The sequence below is a fragment of the Chiloscyllium plagiosum genome, unplaced genomic scaffold, assembly GCF_037043375.1.
Source record: "Chiloscyllium plagiosum isolate Xiang-an unplaced genomic scaffold, Cpla_swu_hap1 HiC_scaffold_3, whole genome shotgun sequence".
Classification (NCBI taxonomy): Eukaryota; Metazoa; Chordata; class Chondrichthyes; order Orectolobiformes; family Hemiscylliidae; genus Chiloscyllium; species Chiloscyllium plagiosum.
The window spans coordinates 139901559-139922179 of NW_028270141.1; the positions used below are offsets into that span (position 1 = coordinate 139901559).

Sequence of the window (20621 nt, forward strand, 5' to 3'; positions counted from 1 at the left end):
GATTGTGGGAGAAAACTGGAGCACCCGGAGGAACAGACATGTGGAGAACATGCAAACTCCACACAGACAGTCACCCAAGGTGGGAGTTGAATCCGGGTCCCTGGCACTGTGATGCAGCAGCAATGTTGGTTTCTAATGTTATGGGAGATAACATAAATATTATTGCATCAGGTAAAATATCCAATTGGATGCAAAATCCCATCGTATTTTGTCCTGGATTTAACTTCCTGTAAAGTGTGATATCCATTCTGGGAGCAAGTAGACTTTATTAGAGACATGCACATGATATCATCACTGCATTACAGGATGTGACCTGACCTTGAAGAAGGGCTTATGCCCGAAACATCGATTCTCCTGTTCCCTGGATGTTGCCTGACCTGCTGCGCTTTTCCAGCAACACATTTTCAGCTCTGATCTCCAGCATCTGCAGTCCTCACTTTCTCCTCGAGGATGTGACCTGAGACTATAAAAGTCTCGGTCACTATATTACGCTATCCTCAGTAGACATTGCCTTCAATATTCACAAATGTCTGTTCCGAGAGGAATTCTGTTCCCAGTTCTAAGCAACTGTAATGACATGGATCTTCAAAAAAAAAAGAGACCATACTCTTAACAGAACATAGGGCTGCTCTCTCCAAGAGAGATGACTGATGGGGGGTTTAACTGAAGGGTCACCACACGACATGTGAGGGGTGAAGTTGGGAAGGAGAGTCCTTCATGATAACCTCAGCCAGTAAAGAATTCAAACCAATGCTATTGGTATCCCTCTGCATTATGAGATCACTGAGGTAAAAACAATGACTGCAGATGCTGGAAACCAGATTCTGGATCAGTGGTGCTGGAAGAGCACAGCAATTCAGGCAGCATCCGACGAGCAGCAAAATCGGCGTTTCGGGCAAAAGCCCTTCATCAGGAATAAAGGCAGAGAGCCTGAAGCGTGGAGAGGTAAGCTAGAGGAGGTTGGGGGTGGGGAGAAAGTAGCATAGAGTACAATAGGTGAGTGGGGAGGAGATGAAGGTGATAGGTCAGGGAGGAGAGGGTGGAGTGGATAGGTGGAAAAGGAGATAGGTAGGTAGGACAAGTCAGGACAGGTCAAGGGGACAGTGCGGGCTGGAAGTTTGAAACTAGGATGAGGTGGGGGAAGGGGAAATGAGGAAACTGGTGAAGTCCTCATTGATGCCCTGGGGTTGAAGTGTTCCGAGGCGGAAGATGAGGCGTTCTTCCTCCAGGTGTCTGGTGGTGAGGGAGCGGCGGTGAAGGAGGCCCAGGACCTCCATGTCCTCGGCAGAGTGGGAGGGGGAGTTGAAATGTTGGGCCACGGGGCGGTTTGGTTGATTGGTGCGGGTGTCTCGGAGATGTTCCCTAAAGCGCTCTGCTAGGAGGCGCCCAGTCTCCCCACTGTAGAGGAGACCGCATCAGGAGCAACGGATACAATAAATGATATGAGTTGATGTGCAGGTCTCAAACTTCCAGCCCGCACTGTCCCCTTGACCTGTCCGGACTTGTCCGACCTGCCTAGCTTCTTTTCCACCTATCCACTCCACCCTCTCCTCCCTGACCTATCACCTTCATCTCCTCCCCCACTCACCTATTGTACTCTATGCTATTTTCTCCCCACCCCCACCTTCCCCTAGCTTATCTCTCCACGCTTCAGGCTCTCTGCCTTTATTCCTGATGAAGGGCTTTTGCCCGAAACGTCGATTTTGCTGCTCGTCGGATGCTGCCTGAATTGCTGTGCTCTTCCAGCACCACTGATCCAGAATTATGAGATCACTATCCAGCCAACTGAGCTAAACCAGCAGCCACCCCAAGCCCATGAATGAATCATTTATGAAAGTAAAGCATCTTTCAACACAAAGTCAATTCAGAGGTTTGCAGTTAATTAAGTTCTTATGGAGGTTTAGGCATTATTGTGTTGAATACTGCGGCAGCCTGTTTATGCACAGCAAGATCCCACTAACAGCAATTCTGTAATAGCTGATTTATTTTGTTGGTGTTGGTTCAGGAATAAATATTGGCCAGGTCTTCCGAGAGATCTCCACTGTTTCTCCTCAGAGCAATTCGGTGGAATTTTTCATATCCACTTGCAGGAGAAGGTGGAGATCTGGTTTAATATCTGATCCAAAAGACAACACAGCACTCATTCAGAATGACCCGGGAATACGAGCTTAGATGGTTTGTCAAACTCCCTGAAGTGGGATTTGAACTCTTAACCTTCTGGCCTGAGAAACAAGAGTACAACCAATGAGTCACAGCTGACATGTAAATTGGGACTCAATTTGATTGAAAATTGGCAAACGACCAACAGCAACGCTTGCAGTCAGAAGTGTGAGACAGTGTCCAGATAAACAGTGACTGTGATGAGGGCATTGTGGGTCTGTCATGCTTGTAACCAACAAAGTAAACCTCCTCATACAAAAAAACTGTTTCATTTCGGCATTGCTTCAAACAAGCAGCGTTCTAGGCTGGTGTCCAGCAAGCAAATATCACAACACAGCCAACACAAGACACAGAATATCCCCAAGTCGCAATAATAATGTGTTCCAGTTACATATGGCACGTGGCTGTACTTAACTGAGCCTGATGTAAAAACACAAGACGAAGCAGCTCTCTCCATACTCGAACAATGCTACTTGGTGAAGAAAATAACACGTTTGCCTTGGTCTAGCCAAAGTCAAGTTATATTTTCCACTGCTGAAGTGGGAAAAGATGTCTTACACTGACATGCAGTTGAATGAGGAAACGTTCCACTTCTGCTGGTTTTGGTTCAGTGAGCTGAATGTCAATTGAACCAAATGGAGATTGCTCCGAAATTACTGTCCATCTTCTATTCTAAAGGTGATTTTAACAATAGCAATATAGCAAAGGAAGGTGACAATTATTGATTGAATTTAATGTGGAACTTTTTAATAAACTCAACTAAGCCAACTTGGCTTCCTAATGCTATGCCTTTTATTTTTAAATCATCTGCCAATCAATGTTTTGACATTTTCATCCAAAACTACAGACTGAGTTTTCCTGGTCTCCCTGGTGAGGGGCTTTGGGGTGACAGGAGGTTGGTGGCTGGCTGGGACAGCGTGGGAGACAGAGCAGCTTATTGGATAGAGGCAAGCAGCCAATTTCAATATGTAAACTTTTCAATATGTGAACTCCCAAGCGGGGACCACCAGCATTTTGCCCCAGGGAGAGGCTCCCCACACCATGAGAGGGGTCTCCAACTCAACAGAGGGGACCTTCCTACAGTAGTAGATAGAGGTCATCAGAAATCAAGATTCCAAAAAGGGGATCATTGGCAGGGAAAGCTAATTCCATAACCCCCATCCTCCTAATGGTCCAATGGTATTTCTGCCTTCTCATCCCTCCAAGGGTACCACCATGTCTCGCAACATGGCCACCAAGGCTGTGAGCTGCTGGCCCTGAGATGGGGTTCTTCTTAATTGAGAGTCTGTGAAGGACAATGAACACAGAAGTGGCCGCGTAGTAGGTTGCTTCCTGCAATATTGTCAAGACAGACATATTGTCAGTGAATGGAGAGTGAGGAATTCAGCTCCTAATACTGGCCCTGAAACCCAGGTGAAAACCAGGCTCTCTGCAGCTCAATCCATTGCAGTGAAAGCTGAGCATGGATGAAGAACTCTAATTGTCACAAGATTTGCCTTATCTTGACATGCTCAAGGAAACAGACACTTACAACATACAAGGCCAGGACACTTCAATTCTCTGGCACAGTCATGCAGCAGATGAAAGCAGTGAGCAGATACTCTTACCTCTAGATGCTTACCAGCCAAACAGATGTTGACAGATAATCACATTGCCTGCACCATTACCTCTCCCACAACCCCGTGACAAAGCTTCCCTTCATCAATAATATGACCTGTACAGCAATGGTCAGAACAGTGTCTTCTATCTCTTTGTCAGAGCCAGACTGCAGATTAACATTAACCGCTCGACACTGCTTCCTCAACACTCCATCCTCAGCACGGCACTTGCCCCCTCAGAATTATCCCCTTCACCAACCCCCTCTCAACACTCTCCCTTACTCGTTCCCACTCAAATCTCACAACCACACCACCCTCTTCCCACTCCACTCTGCTCCCTTTCCCACCCTCCCAAGCAATCCACACAATTGCCTACAATGGACAGTGTACTGCCTCACCTTCAATCTGATCACACTCACCTTAGTCACCCACAGGCACGAACAGCAACCTGCTTTCACAGCCGAAGAACTGCCGAACTCTTCACTCTTCTCCCGATTAATTGTCTTTCAGAGTGGAAGCACTTGCTTGTACATTAAACTGCCCCGCAACGCTTCATTTATGCTGCTCCCTGTTGGCAGCTTGGGTAACTTTGTGAAGCTTTGTGGCCCACAGGAGTCTTCCTCAAGAAACATGCAATCGCTCACTCTCACTGTGTGTGAGGAGCAGATGTGGACAGTGGGAGCTTCCAGCCTTGGTGCAGACCTTCATCTTGATGGGGGGATGGAGCCTTGGAGAAGGAGAGTGAGAGAAAGGTAAGGATAAGGTTGAAGACCACAGTCAGCAAGGTATGTGCTGTCAGGGTTGAGTGACTTCAGTTGCATAGAAAAATAGTGAAGTTGGAAATGTTTTCCCAGAAAAGAGAAGGCTGAGAGGATATTTGTTAGATTTATTTAACATGGTGAGGAGTCTGGGCAGATCAGGTAGGGAGGAACTTTTGTCATTGATGGAAGGATCAAGAAGAAAAGGGCCCTAATTCAAGGCAAATTGACCAGAAGAAGCAATGGCAACATGAGGGAAAACTTCCTCATTTTGGAATACATTCCCAGAAATTGAAGTGGAGGCAGGCTCAATCAGGAAATTCAAAAGGGAAATTGGATCATCCACTAGAAAGGAACAAAATGCAGGGCTCTCAGGTGAGGGTGGGGAGAAGGTGAAGTGGCACATGGCTTTAATCACTTCATTCCAAACGCTACATTCTAAACTCATACCCAGACGTACTTATGTAAGGTACAATTTATCTGGTGAGCAGGCAAAACACAACTTTTCATGCGATGATAATACATCAAATCAAATCAAAAATTGTGTATCAGCAAAAGGATGTTTCAGTTTTCTGTTTAGCTCACTCATTTTTAACAGGAGTGTTATTCCACCCTTGTGTCTAATGACCTTCATAGATCTTTGAATACCATCTTCTATCTTTCCAATACTTCAAGCTTTGTGGTTCCACTAAGACTTCTGTAGTTAGCATCGTATTTTTCATACCTGGTATGGTAGCACCATGTCTCTGTCCAACCTTCCTTTCTGTGATTGAACCATGTCGATGCCTTTTTTGTAATGCCTGAAGGGCTCATGCCAGAAACGTCGATTCTCCTGCTCCTTGGATGCTGCCTGACCTGCTGCACTTTTCCAGCAACACATTTTCAGCTCTGATCTCCAGCATCTGCAGTCCTCACTTTCTATTAACTCAAATAATAGTCTGTGTGCATCTTACCTAATTAATTACACTTAATTTACAATGAAACCTATGTCTCTGAACAGGTACAGTGGCACCCAGTAAATTGCTTCAGCAGTTGGTTAGTATGGTCACAACGGGATAAATGGCCTCCTTTGTGCTGCAATGATTCCAATAATTAACGCTGGTTGCTGTAATGAGTGTGTAGAAAGTGCAGCAAGTTGGCTTTGCCCAGTGTTGTCCCCAATCCCTCTCCAGGTACTGCTGTCCATCCAAAGTCTAGGTTCCTACATTACATAACTCCAAGGAGCACAGGCCTCCTGTAGCAGCATTGGCATCGACTACACCCGGCTGTAGAAGCAACACACAGATAATGGTCACCTGTTTGGGATAGATAGTTCGAGAGGGTAGCACTTACTGAAACATTCTGTGAGAGGCTGCACGGTCGTGAAGAGTCATAGCTGTTACAGGGGTACATTTGGCAGCTTGCTGAGCCGAGGGCAACAGAGATGCTATCTCTAGGGACGCAGCTTTATAATAACAACTACCTAAAGTTCGTTCCCTCTTGCCTCTTTCAGCCCAAAATTGAAAAGTAGACCCTTGCTTGTAAGACAACAACCTTCCATCATACAACGATGGTATAGTCAAGGCATTTACACCATTAACTTTCTACCAACTCTCCGGTTCAAGCAGAATTGTTTTGGGATTAAGCACTACACACTCTGGAAGTCCAGGCTTCGGATGGATCTAAATGGTGGCCTCGCTATGGAATCAGGAGTTCAGTGCCAAGTGTGACAGTCAGGCACAGAGTCTGCGATTCAAAGAAAATAGGCTTCTCATCACCATATGAACTGCAGCTCTCAGGAGGGTGCGAAGTGAATGTGGGGTAGGAGGGGAGTGATCAGATGAAAAGACCATAAAATCCTGCAAATGCTGGAGTTCTGAAATCTAAATAGAGAATGCTGGAAACAATCAATAGGTCAGGCAGCATCACCAAAGAGACACAAAATCAGGGGTAAGAGTTCAGTGGTTTAGCAGAAACATTGACTCTGCCCTCCTCTCCATAGACGCGGCATTACCGGCTGAGTACCTCTAACATGTCCCAGAATTGAAAATATTCCACCTGGCTCAAAACACAAGACAAAATGTGGGCACATGGGATTGTGATCGCGGTTAAATTGTTTGCAAACACTCATATCTCTGTGAACTACTCCCTCCAAGATTGATTGCATCATTATTCAAACAGCTCTGTCTGAATGACTCCAGGGATATTACTCATGTCCACATTGAACTGAAAAGCAAATGCTTCAAAATCATATTGGTTAGCAAGGAATCCAGCAGCGCAACAACAGAGTTCATTTCTTGGTGATCTGTTTCCTGTGGAAGGTTCAGAAAGAACAAACTTAGTTTTTTTTTCATAATGCTTCATCGCGTTCTCAGGAAGCCCTGAAGCATCCCACATTTGATGAATTACATTTGAGATGAAGTCACTCTTCGAGAGGAAACTGCCACACTTCACTTGCACACTGCTCGGATGCACAAACAATGAACAAATGTCTGGGCATGATGACTGCTGCAAGTTAAAGGAAGTGAGTTAGCGAAGTGAATTATTAGGAGGGGCTCAACAGTCTTAATGGTGAGGAGACCCAGAACGTCGGATCATAGTCTCATGACAGGATTCATTTAGGACTGAGGGAAAGTTTCTTCACTCAAAGGCGTGCAAATCTTTGGAATTTTATTTATTCATTCAAGGGTTTTGTGGGCTGAGCCAGCATTTATTGTCCAGTTGTCCTGGAGAAGGTGGTGGTGAGCTGCCATCTTGAATCAGACCCATTTATTTGGTGTAGTTACACCCACAATGCCATTCAGGAGGGAGTTCTAGGGTTTTGGCCCAGTGACACTGAAGGAATGGTAATACATTTCCAAATTTGGATGGTGATTCATGGTTCCAGGGAGCTGTGGCTGTTCAATGATTGAGGATATTCAGAGTTTGGGAGATTGTTGGATGCAAAGGTAACCAAGGGATATAATGAAAATGGTAACATTGAGATACATCTTTTTGAAGGCGGAGAAAACACAAAATGCCAAATAACCAACACCTGCTCCATTTCTTAATGTTCTTATGTTTTTCCTGTAAAATACAAATATGGGATTCTCTAAATTCCCAGGAACTGGATTTGGGTAGACATTCATCTGTCAAATCTGCAAAGTTCTCCTGGGATTCTAGTGCTAAAACTGGGAGAACTGTCTCACAGACCAGTTAAGCAACAATCTGACACAATCACATATATGGACTTTACCTTAGATGTAAATGCCAGGCAACCCCAGCACCATTCATGGTGCGCTGTACAATTCCCAATGGTGCCACAGTGGTATACAGTTGGGGAGGAGTTGCTCAGGGACTTCCAACATTGATTTGAGACTCCATGAATGTTCCTGACATCAGGATTATTATTGTCAAGGAAACCTATCACTGATAATTCCCTCCTGCCCCTCCTTTGACTGATGAATCCCTATTCCTCCATGTAATCAGCAACTGCAGAAACAGTGATGTTTGCAAAGGCACTCTGGTTTAGGGACTCAAATGCCAGCACCAAGAGTGGCTCCACAGCATCGCCATTGATCGAGTTGGTCAAGTCCAAAAGGAGATAGCTGCTAGACTGGGTCAGTGGCAGGTGGGGAGGGAGCCAACAAGAGGGAAAAATCCATTTGGTCTTGGCTTCACCAACCTGTCTTCCACAGAAGCATCTCTCCATGACTCTTGAGAGTGACCATCACACTGTCTTTGTGGAGTCAAAGTCTGGTCTTCACATTGAGAATACCCTCCATTGTGGAGTGGGATAGATTAGAACTGATCTAGCAACTCAAGACTGGGCATGCACGAGATGCTGTGGGCAATAAACAGCATCAGACTCATTCCTGAGGAAGGGCTTATTCCTGAAACGTCGATTTGCCTGCTCCTCAGATGCTGCCTGACCTGCTGTGATTTTCCAGCAACACACTCTTGACAGCATCAGATTCATACTCCCACAAAACCTGTAACCTCATGGCTCAGTGTATCTCCAGTCTCCCATACCATCAGCCAGGGATCAGGAAGAGAATAGGAGGGCATGGCAAGGGCAGCACCAGGCATGTCTAAAAATGAGGTGTCAACTTGGTGACAATACACAACACGACCAATTACATGCCAGACAGCATAAACAGCAAGTGAGAGACAGAGCTAAATAATTCCACAACCAACAGATCTGATCTAACCTCTGCTTCCCTTCAATATCCTGTGGTGAATGGCAGTGGGCAATTAATACAATTCATTGGAGGACACGGTTGCACATCTATCCCCATTCTGATGATGGGGAGGTCCAGCACATCGATGCAAAAGAAACAGTTAAAGCATTTACATCAATCTCCGAAGTGCTGAGTGGATGATTCTTCTCAAACACCTCCATAGGCCCCAGCATCACAGGTGCCTGTCTTCAGCCAATTCAATTCAGTCCATGTAAATATCAAAAAACAGTTGAAGGCACTGCATACTGCTGACACTGTTAGAATGAGTGACTATGCTAATAGCAACAAGACCAGGGCTGGGTAAAATAAAGGATGGATTCAGGCTCTAAAGTTATTGAACTCAAATACTGAAGCAATCTATGTGACAAGATTTGGACAAAATCCTGGCTTGGACTGATAATTAAGAAGTAATATTCAAACTACATAAGTGTCAGGCAATGCCCATCACCAGCGAGAGAGAATCTAACCAATACCCCTTTACCTTCATGGCCTTACTATCACTGAGTTCCCTAATATCAATATCCTGGGGGTTTACTGACCTGAAACTTCAGGATCATCCCTATTCACATCGTGGCTTCAAGAGTGCATCAGAGGCTAGGACTCCTGCAGAGAGTAACTCACCTCCTGACTCCCAAAGCCTGTCCTTCATCACATGACCCAAGCCAGGAGTGTGATGGTATACTCCCCACTGGCCTGGATGGGTGCAGCTCCAACAACACTCAAGAAGCTTGACACCTTCCAGGACAAAGCGGCCTGCTTGATGAGCACCACATCCACAATTTTGAACACACTTTTTTTCCCCAATGATGCACAGCGACAAAGTATCTATGATCTAAAAGGGACAGTTCAGTAATTCACTAAGACTGCTTTGACAGCAATTTCCAAACCCACACCCTCTATTACCTAAAAGAATAAGCCATGATGTGGAGGGACCAGTCTTGGACTGGGTTTATTCAATACATTCACATCAGTTATATCACCCTCTGATCTTTTACTTATAAATTCTGTGATGCTTCCTCTTTCACACACTGGATGAAAAAGCAATGCTCCGAAAGCTGATGTTTTCAAATAAACTGTTGGAACTATAACCTGGTGCTGTGTGATTTTTGACCTTAAAAGAGCAGCAGCTGCATAGGAACAGCACCACCTATCAGTTCCCCTCTAAGTTACACACAATCCTGACTTCCTTCAGTATTTCCGGGGCAAAATCCTGGAACTTGATCTTTAACAGCACTGTGAGTGTAGCTACAACCCAAGGACTGCAGTGGTTGGCAGCTCACAACCACACTCTCTGGGATAATTAGGATGAGACAATAAATGCTGCCCTAGCCAAGGCCAGCCATATTCCCTTAAATGGCAAAGCCTTCTTCTGTACTGTAAGCACTCTGGCCCAATTCCAAATCTCTAAGTACATTGGTAACATTCCAAAAAGCAATACAAGAATGTAAGAATTAGAATAGTCAATATTTATCCATTTTTCTCAGGATCACAGAATTCTTACAGTGCAAAAGGAGATGATTCGGTCTATTGTGACTGCACCAGCTCTGTTATCCGGTGCTAGTCTCCTGCCTTTTCCCCATGTCTCTGCATACTATTTCTATCCAAATTAATCATCCAATGCTCTCTTGAATGTCACAATAGAACCTGCCTCCAGCCCATTTCCAGGCATTACCCTCTATACCCTAAATGCTCGCTTTGTGAAAATGACTTTTTCTTACATCACCCTTGTTTCATTGCATGTTATTTTAAAGCTAATCCCTTTCATTTTTATATCTTTTACAGGTAGAAACAGCATCACACTATCTACTCTGTCCAACCTACTCATGATTTTGAAAATTTCAATCAGATCTCCTCTTAGCCCCCTTCTCCCAGTCTTCAATCTATCCCCATAGCTGAAGTTTCTCAGACCTGGCATCATCCGAGTAAATTGCTTCCACAATCTCCTTAATGCATTTGCATCTTTGCTATTTTGTGGTATCCACAACTGTATACAATATTCCAGCTGAGGTCTATCAAGTGTCTCGCTCAGTTTTTATTCCAGGGTGTGTCTTTAGTTTGAGTTTGCCACCAATAGGTTGTTTCATCTGCTGGGTGAGGATGCTATGGTATTGAAGAATCCAACAAACATGTCTGTGAGCAGACGGTCATGTACAAACATTATATTCTTCAAGCATTTAAGTCTGTTCTGGTATAATGTTTTTAACTCACAAAGTAGCAGCATGTATCCAGGAGAGTGTTATGTTTCAAGTGATCTGAGGTAAGATGAACATGAGGCTTTTGTACCCTCAGACCACTTACTATAACACAGTGATGATATCATGTGTTTGTCTCTGAAAGGCTTGCTGACTATAAGACATAACACATCAGTGTCATTCAGGGAACTAGCCTCACTCATTTAAATAAAGATCGCATTTCATGAGAGGCTGCTGAGTGACTTTTTTTGCAAAACATATATATATAAATAAAAAACAGCAATTCCTCATCAATAATGCATACTTAATATTTAGCTACTGATGTGAAATATTCCGAATGACTAGATTGCAGTTAACTCATTCATAGCCATGGACAGAAAGTCTTCATTAATTAAATGCTCAGTATCCATCATCATTAGACAGCCTGGCACAAAGCTGAAGGTACGCTTGAATCTATAAAAGGATAGTGCAAAAAGGCAGGATAAAATATTCATTGATATCAAGAAGGCCATCAAAGGGAAGTTTGTGTACATTCATTCTCAGGATCTAAGACCTGGCAAGGCCAGCAATATTGGCCACTCTGAGCTGGCCTTGAGAAGCTACAGCTGGACCATCCTCCTGAGCTGTGTTTGTTAATAGGACATCTAAGATTTTGACCTGGTGGTGACACAGACAACAGACATCACAGAACCACAAATCACGGAGGTGTTACGACGCAGAGAGAGCTCATTCAATCCATCAGCTCTGCACTCGTTTCTCAAATCAGCATCATGATTCCCTGCCACCCTCCTGCCTTTTCCCCATACACACACATTGTTTCTACTTAAATAAACCTCCAACTCCCTCCTAAATGCCCCAATTGGACCTACCTCCACCACATTTCCAGACAGTGCATGCTAGGCCCGAACCATTCAATGTGTGAGAAAGTTTTCTTCATACATCATATTTGATTCCTTTGTAACTCACTGTAAATCTATGTCCTTTTATGTTACAATCAGGAACAGTTTCTCCCTATCTATTCTTTCCAAACCCCCATGAATTTGAAATTTTCTTTCGGACTTCTTCCCTTTCTATAGTTCAAGGAGAACAGTCCCAACATCTCCAATCCATCTCTATTACTAAAGTTCATCATCTACCTGAAAGCATTCTTGTAAATTTGTTCCACACTGTCTCCAATACATTCACATCTTTTTTACAATGAGGTGTCCAGAACTGTACATAATGCTCCTGTTGAGGTCTCACAAATTGAGCATCACTTCTTTGCTCTCACAGTCTGTGCCCCATTAATAAAACTGAGAGCACTGTATGCTTTATTAACCTGTCTCTCCTCCTGTCCTGCTCCATTCAATGTTCCGATCTGTGCACATATTCTCTCTCTCTCGCACACCCTTTTGAAATGTATTCTCTATTTTAATTGCCTTTCAATGTTCTTTGTACCAAAATTGATCATTTCACATTTAGATTCAGATCATTATAATATGTAATCAGGAAAAGCAAAGGTCCCAATACTGACCCCAGGGGCCCTCCACTATATACCTTTCTCCAGCCTGAAAAATATCCATTGACCTTTACCCGTTGTTGTCTGTCACCCACCCAATCTGGCCATATTCTACTGTCCCTTTTAATCGACTAGCAATCACAAGAATGCTGTGTAGAATTTTCTGCCACCTCTACACAAATACTCCAGAAAGTTAGCTGAAGGTAATTTCCAAAATTTAAGACTGAAGCATTCGCAACAAACATTAGCCACAAGTACCGAGTGGATGAACCATCTCAGCCTCCTCCAGAAGAGCCCAGCAGCACAGACGCCACTCTTCAGCCAACTGGACTTGTTCTGCGTATTATCCAGAAATGACTGGATACTGCGAAGGCTTTGGGCCCTGACAATATTCCAGCAACAACCTTGAAGACTTGTGCTCCACAGCTTGCCATGCCCTTAGTCAAGCTGTTCCAGTACAGTTACAACGCTGGCATCTACCCGACAATGTGGAGAACCGCCCCAGTATGTCCTGTATATAAAACGCAGGTCAAATCCTACCCAGCTAATTACTGCCCCATCAGTCCATCCTCAATCATCAGTAAAGTTATGGAATGTGTCATCAACAGTGCTATCAAGCAACATTTTCTTAACAACAGTCTATCACTGATTTTTAGTTTGGGTTCCTTCAAGCCCTTTTACTTCCTGACCTCATTACAGACTTAGTTTAAACATGGACAAAAGAGCTGAATTCTACAGATGAAGAGAAAGTGATCTCCTTTGACATTAAAGTTACATTTAACCTAATGTGGCACCAAGAAGCCCTTGCAAACCTGGAGTCAATGGGAATAGTGAGAAGACTCTCCACTAGATGGAGTCATACCTGGCACAGAGGAAGATGGTGGTGCTGGAAAAGCACAGTTGGTCAGGCAGCATCCAAGGAGCAGAAGAATCAACGTTGACCATAAATCCTTCATCAGGAAGGGCTTATGCTCGAAACATCAATTCTCCTGCTCCACAGATGCTGCCTGACCAGCTGTGCATTTCCAGCACCACACTCTTGGACTCTGATCTCCAGCATCTGTAGTCCTCACTTTCTCCACATAGGAAGATGGGAATGCTTGTTAGACATCAATCATCTCAGCTCCAGAATATCTCTGCAGGAGTTCCTCATGGTAGTGTCCTAGGTGCAGCCATCTCCAGCTGCTTTAGCACTGACCAGCCCTGCACCAAAACATCAGGAGTGGGGATGTTCACTGATGATTGTGCAATGGTCAGCACCATTTATGACTCCTCAGATACTGAAGCTGTCCATGTTCAAATGAAGCAATACCTGGACAATATCTGGCTTTGACCTGAAAAATGGGAAGTGACATTATTGCTAAGCTATGACCATCTTAAGCAAGAGAGAATGTAATCATTGCCCCTTGACATTTAATGGCATCACAAACACTGAATCCCCCACTGTCAACATCCTGGGAGTTACTGTTGTGCAGAAATTGAACTGGATTTACCATATAAATGCTGTGGCTACAAGAGCAGTCAGAGGCTAGGAATACTGCAGTAAGTAACCCACCTCCTGACTCTCCAAATCTTGTCCACCATCTACAAAGAACATGCCAGGAGAGTGATGGAATACTCCCCAATTCCCTGGATAAGAGCAGCTCCAACCGCACTCAAGATGCTTGGCACCATCCAGGTCAAAGCAGTCCACTTGATTGGCACCATATCCACAAGTATCCTCTCCCTCCAACACTGATGTACAGTATCAGCAGTGTGTACTATCTACAAGATGCACTTGGAGAAATGTGCCAAAGTTCTTTCAACAGCATCTTCCAATCCCATGACCTTTTCTATTTAGAAGGATAAGGACAGCGAACACAAGGGAACACTGCCACCTGGAACCCACTCACTATCCTCACTTGGAAATATATCACTGTTCCTGGGTCAAAATGATGGAATTCCCTCCATAATAGCATTGTGGCACTACCTACTCTACCGACATTGTAGACTGCAGAGATTTAAGAAAGCAACTCCCCACCTCCTTCTTGAGAGCAACTAGGGTCAGGCAATAAATGCTGCTCATATCTCATGAATAAATTAAAAACAAATCCACATTGGGCCTTTCTGATCAACCCACTGTTTTTCATGTGACTATGAGTTTTATTTCAATTAATTGTTTCTGGAAGTTTCCCCATCACTGGGGACCCTCTTCATCATCTTCTAAATCGTTTCCAGCTCAAAATTGGGCTTCACCAATAGGTGAAAGACTTCCACTGAGATGAACCCGTGATCCTGACTGGTTTTCCAGCTCTAATCAGAGGAAAGTGGTTGTTGAGGTTTGAACACATGAGCTTCAGACTCAGAGTCAAAGTAAGCCACAGCTGAATTCTACCTTCAAACCAGTCGCCATTCCCAAAATGTCTTAAGTGCTTATGTAGAACACTGTGCAAGTACAGAACATCACCAAATTATTTCACAGGATCTTAATGACAGACTTGAAAAAGCCAATTGATTCTTCATAACTCAACAGTAAGGTTTAAGCATTTATTTTATGGTGAAAACTCTGAATTTAGAAAGATGATATTAGCTTTATGATCTCAAGTCTGCCAGGAGTAAATCATTCAATGTAATGCTGATAACATGAGTGTTTTGAAATAATGTAATATCTAGTTACTTAAACTAATTGATTCCACACCCAATTAATTAGTTCAATTGTTTTTGTTGTCTGGTAGTGATACATCATAATGTCCAATTGGTATAAACATTCAGACATCCAAATACATCAGTAGAAGTAATTACTATCCTTACTCTGTCACTTGATGTAATTGCTCCTGCTGTGCTTCTGCCTCTTTTAACAATTCTGCCTGTCACACTTACCATCTTCATCACTCTGAACCATCTCCAGCCAGTTTTGACTGTATCCTCTGAAAATCCACGATCAAATATACCAAACACTGAAAAACAATACCAACAGCTATCTCCAGTGACTGCCTCTTCTTGCCCTGAGTGATATGTCTTCTCAGATCCCTTTCCAAACCCCTGATCCTCCCAGGCCCTGCATTGTGACCTGTCTGAAGGTGAGCACATGCTTTTATTTTGAGGGAGGAAAGGAGGTAGTAGGTTGGAATAATCCATAAACACAGCTGTGAATACACACCACCCCAACTCCAGTTTGGGCTCACTTTCTCCTTGGCAACAGGGTGTAGGTTTCTTCCCAATGACTGTCTCAGTTGTCATCGTGGTACATGGTTCAGGAATGACATTGACCAAGGAAATCCTCAGCCTGAGAGTTGTAAACACAGCCAGCCCAGTCCATCACAGAAGTCAACCTCCCATTCATTGACTCCATCTGTACTTCCCACTGCCTTTGGAAAGGCAGCCAACATCATCAAAGACCATTCCCACCCCAGTTATAATCTCCTCTAACCTCTACAAACCGGCAGAAGGTACAAAAGCTTACACACCCATACCAACAGATTGAAGAACAGATACTTCCCCACTGTTATTAGACTTCTGAATGGACCTCTCAAATATTAAATTTATTGTTGATCTTGCTGTTTGTGCACCTTCTCTGAACTGTAGGATTGCATTCCACGCTCTGTTCTGTTACCCCAATGCACTTTGTATGGCATGATCTGCCTGCACTGCACACAAAACAAACCTTTCACTGTGCACAGGTACATGTGACAGTAATAAATCAAATCAAATCAAATATTTGGGCTAGGCCTGTTTTCTGGTACTTTTCCCTCTGCAACTACTCTGGATGGTTTGATAAATGTGGCTTCAATGAAACCAAGCCAACATCCTCAATACCAGATAAACCCATTATTTTACCGGTCACGGGCTGGTTTTACAAATGAGGTGCAAAACGCAAATGATCCCTTGAAATGCTTCGCATGTTTCTTACATCTGCACATATCAATCATTGAAACTGATAAATAGTTCAATCGAGAGTGAGAAGGAGGATCACATTGATACCAAAATAAAATATTAATGGAAGTCCAACCACCTCTCACAAATAACAGCAAAATACTGTGGACCCTGGAAATCAGAAACAAAATCAGGAAACACTCGCACAAATTGATGAAATCTTTCACAGTGGGCTTTGTCTTTCTTCAGGCAGCACCTAAGAAATGCTACAAAACCAACAATGTTCAGGGGAAAACAAGCAGTAGACTGGAATAAAAAGTGGCTATGCCCACATGGGACTAAACTAGTCCCCAAGCCACCAGAAAACATATTACAATTCTGTAAAATATCGGCAATGATCCAACCGAACTGTGAAACTGAAATGTAAATGAAAATGTTGGTGAAAACTGCTTGATTGGCTCTATCCAGTTTATCATTCGATGACCAGACATATCTGATGTATGTTGCACTCCAAAGGCTGCCAGGATTAATGGCAGTAACAATTCAAACACTGTACTGCAGCATGAGAGATGACAGACCCTGACAGGAGCCTTGTACGGGGAGAAATTGAACAAAATCCATCAGCGACACAGCTTTTGTTTAAATATTCTGTTCCATTTGTTTCAAAAGTCAAGGTCATAGGCTTTCAATATAATGCAAATATTGTTGCAAATTTCTGCGGGCTTTTTGGTAACATTAACAGCAAGTTGCTGACAAGCTCATTATTACCTGGGAGCCCTTCATACCTCGCTAACCCAAAGGTGTACCTCTGTCAAACTCATAGTTAAATGGAGTTTGACTTCTTCCAATTACACAATGGAATCTGCTGGCATCTACCATATGAATAGTGTCATATATCAATATAACACATTGTCTTGACTGCCTATAAATCTTGTCTCCATCTGTTGCTAACCAAGGTCTCCTTCCTCAAAATATGACAAAGTGTTTCTTTAGGTGATGTACTTTGCTCATCTGTTATCCAATATACTAGGGTTGAATGTGACAGAAATACAATTTTAACAATCAGAATTGTTTGCAAATGTGTACCATGGATCCTTCCTTCAGTATGCACAGCTATAATTGATAAACTCTTCAGAAGTTTCCAACAGGAACTTCCTTAACCTCGGAACTCCAAGTTCCGACAGTGCCGTGTCACACACGGCAGGGCTAAAGGCTGTGGGGTCAGTGGGAGGACACCTTATCAGCATGGCTCAGACAGGTACTGGTGTCGGCTCATAGAGTCACCCAGTCAAACTGTGCAGAACAGGCCCATCGGCCCATCAAGACTGCAACGGCAAAAATAAAACAGGCAGATCTTTGGGAAATGTTGGCGTCACTATTCTCTGGAGGGGCGTAGAGGGGTCTAACATCCCATGTCACCTCTTAAATCACATTCACACCCAGGACCTCCACTGGGTTACAACAAGTCAAAATGTGTGGTGCTGGAAAAGCACAGCCGGTCAGGCAGCATCCGAGGAGCAGAACAATTGACGTTTCAATCATAAGCTCTTCATCAGGAATGTGTGGGGGTTGGGGGGAGGGTGCCAAGGGGGCTGAGAGATAAATAGGAGGGGGGGGGGGGGGGGTTGAGGCTGGGGAAAGGTAGCTGGAAATGTGATAGGTAGATGAAGGTGAGGGGTGATGATGATAGGTCAGAGCGGAGGGTGGAACAGATGGGTGGGGAGGAAGATGGACAGGTAGGACAGGAGGATAAGAGGGTGGTGCCGAGTTGGAGGGTTGGATCTGGGATAAGGTGGGGGAGGGGAGATGGGGAATCTAGTGAAATCCACATTGATCCCGTGTGGTGGGAGAGTCCCAAGGCGGAAGATGAGCTGTTCTCCCTCCAGGCGTTGGGTGGCTAGAATCTGGTGGTGGAGGAGGCCCAGGACTTACATGCCCTTGGCAGAGTGGGAGGGGCTGTTGAAGTGTTCGGCCACAGAGCAATGACATTGATTGGTGCAGATGTCCTAGAGATGTTTTCTGAAATGTTCCGCAAATTGGCGTCCTGTCTCCCTCCATGTAGAGGAGACCACATAGAGAGTAACGGCCACAGTAAATGAGATGGAAAATCTCTGTCGGATGTGGAAGGATCCATTGGGGCCTTAGACGGAGGTGAGGGGGGGAGGTGTGGGCGCAGGTTTCACACCTCTTGCGGTGGTAAGGGAAGGTGCTGGGAGCGGAGGTGGTTTTGTGGTGGGTATGAACCTCACAAGGAAGTCTCAGAGAGAATGGTCTCTGCAGAACGCTGAAAGGCGTGCAGATGGAAATATATCTCTGGTTGTGGGGTCTGACTGTAGGTGACAGAAATGGAGGACGATGATGCATTGTATCCAGAGGCTGGTGGGGTGGAAGATGAGGACAAGGGGGGTCCTGTCCTTGTTGCGATTGGAAGGGTGGGGTTCAAGGGCAGAGGTGCGGGAAGTTGATGAGGTGAGTTGGAGGGCATCATTGACCACGTGGGAGGGGAAATTGTGATCCTTGAAGAAGGAGGCCATCTGGGATGTTCTATGGTGGAACTGGTCCTCTTGTAGTAGATGCAGTGGAGGCAGAGGAATTGGGAATAAGGGAAAGCGTTTTTACAGAAGGCAGGGTGGAAGTTGGGTTTGTAGTGGATATTCGTATCAGTCACCGGAAATAGAGATGGAGGGGTCCAGGAAGGGGAGGAAGGTGTCTGAGATGGTCCAGGTGAATTGGAGGTCAGGGTGGAAGGTGTTCATGAAGTGGATGAACTGTTCAACCTCCTCATGGAAGATTGAGGTGGCGCTGATACAGTCATCGATGTAGCGGAGGAAAAGGTGGGGACTGGTACCGGTGTAGCTGCACATTCCTGATGAAGAGCTTATCCCAAAATGTTGATTCTCCTGCTTCTCGGATGCTGCCTGACCTGCTGTGCTTTTCCAGTGCCACACATTTGGACTCTGACTCTACAGCATTTGCAGTCCTCACTTTCTCCTGGGTTACAACAAGGTTGGGTGAGGGGGGGAGGGGGGAGTTGAACTGGAAATAACCAAGTCTTCAACATTTTCCCTCCCCCCCCCCCCGATCCCGTTGTGGAGTCTCAGCCCCTTCTTTTGTATTTCTCTTCTTCTACACCTGTATGAGGACCGGGAACAGGCAGGTGGGCCAATATTCCCTCCTCCTCGACCTCAGGGGCATTGTAGCCTGTTGCCCCTTTCAGCATCACTGGGATTGAGTCAGTATGAGTTTGGATTGAATGCTGAGTCCTTCCTGCATTGTAGGCTCGCTATTCAGATACTTGTCGTTGACAAAAATGTTTTGAAAGGTGTGAACATCTGCCTTTTGCAAGACCACACCAGAAGGAAAAACCGGTAAACCCAGCCTGGGAAACATATTGATCTGACTCCCTTCAAAATGGAGGCCCAGTATGATCAGTATGGTCATTTCTTCGTAATACGCGCTTGTTTTTACTGCTTTTTCCCCTTCCTTTGTAACAAAAGTACACTTTGTGCGATGTTTCACGTTATAAACCATTTCATAAATTAATGTTGCTCATTTCAAGACTGAACAGGAGCCGAACCTGCTGTGGAGTAAAATGGACAGGCAGTTCGGTGTCGATTAGTCTCTAATCTTGTGGTAGACTTTCTGATAAACTCGGTGCCCATGTTATAAAGGCAGCTCAGTCCTTCCTGCAGCAAGCAGCTCAGGGATCCATCTGGTGTGTAATCATCAACATCCTACAACAGGGAGAAAATGAAACAAAGGATTAAAGTAACACTTAATAGCTGTGATTTATCATACACTGCATCAGGCGATTGAAGTTGCTCTCAAATTGTTCCCAGTATTGATATGACTGAGCAGCTGTTCCTATGCCAATGACAACATGAACACATCAATCCCACATATATCCCAAACTTCTTTCTGTGCAAACAGGCTTTAACCGGTGGAAAGGGCACAGAGCGATGGAAATCAGTCAGAGTTTCCTTTGAAGCCAGGCTCGGAACTGTACAAGCAGCCAGTATTGAACAGTCAGGCGTGAGCCATCTTGAAACTGGGCCTCAGATTTCGATTTCAAGCCAGGCTTCCCAAAATCATAAGGGGAAGGACTCAGTAGCTGCCCTTCAGTACAATCCGGGAGGGGGTGTCAGATCTTTAAACTAGGGATGGTTGGCGGGAGAGCTGGATCAGGAAGGACAAAGGGACCTCTTTCCTGAGGGATCCTTTGAAAAGTTCTTTGTAAGAAGGAATAGTTTATGCTTACTTTTAGTTAGCAGCTATAGGGGGCTTTGAAGGACTCAACCCAGGCAGGCCTGAACTTGTACTTGATGGGTCTTCCTGTAATTTACACATAGATGCACACACAAAAA

General features: G+C 44.5%; 1 long non-coding RNA gene across 1 annotated transcript in view; it reads right to left on the bottom strand.

The window, feature by feature from the left end:
• Window positions 1-19961, bottom strand: part of LOC148151359 (uncharacterized) — a 55598-nt gene extending 35637 nt beyond the window's left edge. Inside the window, exon 1 of the long non-coding RNA XR_015752015.1 lies at window positions 19835-19961. This is a non-coding gene — a long non-coding RNA (uncharacterized LOC148151359). The remainder of the gene's footprint in view (window positions 1-19834) is intronic.
• Window positions 19962-20621: the final 660 nt, after the last annotated feature.